We start from the raw sequence: 4,430 nt of genomic DNA, 5'->3' as shown, positions 1-4,430 counted from the left end.
TCTGTCCTCCAGCTACCATTTGGACCAACTGCTCTCCTTGACCTTCTGCACAACTGTGATACTGGAACTTCCCTTTGGCATCCTCTTGAGATTCTTTTCTCCCATGTTAAACCCCTGGTTTCTTGGATCCCAAGTCCTCTTATTTCTGTGTTTACTCCTTAATTTTGATAGAGCATTCCTCTACTACTTTCTAAGAAAAGGAAGATGAGAAGTGAGTAAAACTCTGCATAGAGCTTATATAAAGCTCTTTTGAGCTCCCATATATCTTAAAATGTGTTGATTTCACCCTTTCATTTGACTGACAGTTTGGCTAGATATAAAATGTGAAGTTGGACATGTTTTCCTTCAGAAGTTGTAATGCAATGCTCCATTATCCTCTGGCTTCTGATGTTGCTGCTGGATTTCAGTATTGAATTGAATGTGAGCACCTTCCCCTTTTATTTTATTTTTTCATTTCAGGAAGGTTTTAGGATCTTCCTATTATGCTAAGTGCTCTAAAATTTTATGATGGTATATCTTGGCATAAGTCTGTTTTCATCTAATGTATTGCTCATTCAGTGGATCCTACCGGTGAGGTAACAAATGTCCTTCAATTTTGAGAATTTGTGTTGTATTATTACTTTGATTTTTTTCCCTTCTTTCTTTTAGTCCTTGAATTTCTTCATTGAGATCTTAGATCTTCTGGGTGGATCTTTTAATTTTCTTATTTTTCTTTTTGTTTCTTTGTTCTACTTTATGTTCCCTAAACACTTCTTTTTCTAGGACATTCTATTTTTGTTTTATGTTTACTCATGTTTATGTCATCATGTTTCCTAAGTTCATTAACAGAATAGAGAGGTCACTTAAGCAGATAGTATTTAAAAGATGGTGAGAAGTTTGTCTCTATAACCATTGAAAACATAAGAGAGGAAAACACCCTTAAGATACATAATGAGTAATATTTTACATAGAGGGGAATCAAAGTAGGGTGGACACCTACTCAGTTTCTGAGGTCTGCTCAGCTTTTTTTGAAAACTGTTCCCTTTTCCATACTGTCATCCACATGGTTCCATTGATACCCGCCATGATGTATGACTTTCTCCACCACTCACTTGCCCAGTCTGGGGTAGGGACCTGATCCAATATGATCCCATCACAATTTTTGTCCGGGAAAATTTTAATTCGAAACTGAGAAAGAGACCAGTATTTTTCTGGACATGCAAACCACAAGCTCTAGAAATTCACAATTCTTAGGAACCATGTTTCCTGCCAGGTGAACCTGAGAAGCCAAGGAGTTCTGCGGCAAAAACTAGCACAGATGCACAAGCAGACGCACAGAGAAAAGCAATTCGTGGAGAAGGAGATAAAGTGTCAGAGGCATCGGGATCAGATGCTTCCAAGCTAAGTCACATCTCTATCCTAGGTATCTCAGTATCCTCATTAAATTCTCCTTTTGGCTCAAGCTAGTTTGAATTGGCCTCTTTCTCCATTACAACAAAGCATTCCTAACAGGCTTAGTAACAATTTGATGCTTTCTACGAACTAGACAAGTATTAATGCTTTATAAACTTTTTTTTAAAGAGTAGGCTTCATGCTCAGTGCAGAGTCCAATGTGGGGTTTGAACTCATGATCCTGAGCTCAAGACCTGAGCTGAGCTCAAGAGTCAGACACTTAATGGATTGAGTCACCCAGGCACAGTGTTTTATACATGTTATCTTCACAACTGAAGATTGAATCTTCACAACAACGTGTGAGGTTGGTAAAATTATTTTACATATGAAGAAACTTTACAGATCCAACTGCTGTATAATAGACACCACTATCTAGATGTTCCTTGGTATATATCAGCGTATCAAAAACACACCATTTCTCCATCTATAAAATGGGGAAAGCTGTTCTTGCTGCCCGAATGGCTCTTCTCCCTACATACACCGAGCTGATTCCTTCTTACCATGAGGTGTCAGCTTAAATGTTCTCAGACAACACTGTCCTGCCTACACAATCTAAGGTAGGTTCCTCAACAACACCTTATTTTTTTCACCAACAATGTAATTACATAGTATTTTGCATAGTTCTTTTCTTTTGCATGCTCCTGCACTAGACGATGAACTCCATGATGGCAGGGACTATACGAGTATTGTTTGCCATTATAGCCCCTGCATCTAGTACACCCCTGGCACATGGAAATTGCTCCATAAATGTGTTTGGATACATTAACTATTTCATTTTTTTATTAACTTTTTTTAATGTTTATTTATTTTTGAGAGAGTACAAGCCGGGGAGGGGTAGAGAGAGAGGGAGACACAGAATCCAAAGCAGGTTCCAGGCTCTGAGCTGTCAGCACACAGCCCGATGTGGGGCTCGAACTCATGAACTGCGAGATCATGACCTGAGCCGAAGTCAGATGCTCAACAGACTCAGCCACCCACGCGCCCCTTAACTATTTCTAAATATTTTCTTTCACATATCTATGAGGCTCTAGTCCACAACTTGCCACACCTAGTCCTACATGAGTAGTACACGCAGGGCCCTCTGCCAGGCCCTGCTGAGAAAAAGACACAAAGATATAGCTTCTCCCCAGCAGGGGTTCACAGCATAGCATGAGACTCAAGCAATTATAATATAAGGGGAGAAGACTTACAACAGAGATAGAAACAAAGTTCCATGGTTACAAAGGAGGAAATAATTGGGATATAATCCAGGAAGTTCAAAACAGGAAAGGAAAGAAAGGAATTGCCAGGGTTGCCATTCAAATGGTTACATTCTTTATGTCTTTATCCTGATGCAGTTTTTCCCCATAACCTCTTCCAAATTATAAGGCCTGGAGCAGAAGTGACAGCAAGTATCTCCTCAAGTAATGGTATGTGAAAACCATAATTCTCTTGAATTTTATTGTCATCCCTATCATTTGGCTTATCTCCACATCACTTTGCAAAGATACTGAGTCTGGCTGCCTGCCTCAGCCCAGGCTTCTCCAAAGAAGCCCAGGCCTGTATCACAGGTCAAGCCTTTTTTCTTTCAGCATTGCCAGATCTGCTTTCCTGATGCTGAGATTAGAGGACAATGGCTTTGATCCCTTTTAACACTCAAAGACTAATGTTCCTCTTTCACAACACTGCCCCAAGTATTCTCATTACAATGGATGGTTTTCTGGGCAATCACCAGTCTGATGCCTATTTTCTCTCCCACTGATTTCTGACCTAGTGCTCCATCAATGCAAATGAGAGACTATTCCTCTAGCTATGACCTAGAATAGAATTCTTCTTTCTCTACCTTCCCATACATCTTTGTTACTTGTCAGGGACATTTCAAATCAAACCTTTCTTCGGGGTTTGCAGGCGTATGTGTGTGAGTGATTGGGGGTAGATATGTAGTAAAATAAATGGTTTTGGCAAACTGTCATTTTCACTAGTAAAACCTACAAAGGATGCAACAGGAGGAGAGATATAGATATTATGTAGCTGTGTACTTTTATAACCTCAGAATTTAAAATTTTTAACACCACCACCATGTAGTTATAACAGGGGTCCTAGAACCTAGACATCCCTCAGAAAAAGGCTTTCCTAAAAAGACCACACTGAAATGGAGAAGACCAAAAGTGTCTAGTGTCCTGAATTTTTTAAATTTTTTTCAACGTTTTTTTATTTATTTTTGGGACAGAGAGAGACAGAGCATGAACGGGGGAGGGGCAGAGAGAGAGGGAGACACAGAATCGGAAACAGGCTCCAGGCTCCGAGCCATCAGCCCAGAGCCTGACGCGGGGCTCGAACTCCCGGACCACGAGATTGTGACCTGGCTGAAGTCGGACGCTTAACCGACTGCGCCACCCAGGCGCCCCTAGTGTCCTGAATTTAAAGAAAGATGAAGTGAAAGATAATGAAAGCGATTTCAAAATTAAAATATTTTCCGTTCAAACCAAAAGCTGGCTTCATCTATTGATTGATCAAATATTAATTGGTAGGCACCTGAGAGGTCAGCTTTGTATACTGGTGGAGAGCCCCAGCTCTGACTGCGATAGAATTCCATCTTTGCCATTTATTACTTTCCTGTCCTTGTACAAGTTACTTAGCTTTGTGGGCCTTAGTTCCCTCATCAGTAAAACGGATATAAACATTAGAATTATCTCACAGGATTGTCATCAGAATTATGAATAGTTTTTAAGAGTGTCTGACACATCAGTACAATTATTCTTAACCTTAATTTTCTTTCAGCCGTGAGATTAACGCCAAATATTTTTGGAGGGCACTGAAAAATCCTTAAAGTGAAACTATTTGACTAAATTAAATCCTAAAATTGAGTGCATCCTGAATCTCTAAACAGGGGCATAGGAAGACGGATAACCAAGGAATAAGTCAGAACTCCCGCATGGAGAGGGGACAATCCCCTCCTACTCTGCATTCTCTCTGGTGCCTTACAGAATGCTGAAGCCTTGCAAATTAGATGGGCCCTT

This window comes from Herpailurus yagouaroundi, unplaced genomic scaffold, assembly GCF_014898765.1.
Source record: "Herpailurus yagouaroundi ecotype Mexico unplaced genomic scaffold, PumYag 180, whole genome shotgun sequence".
In the NCBI taxonomy this organism is placed as follows: domain Eukaryota; kingdom Metazoa; phylum Chordata; class Mammalia; order Carnivora; family Felidae; genus Herpailurus; species Herpailurus yagouaroundi.
Note: the sequence above shows the minus strand (reverse complement) of the source record.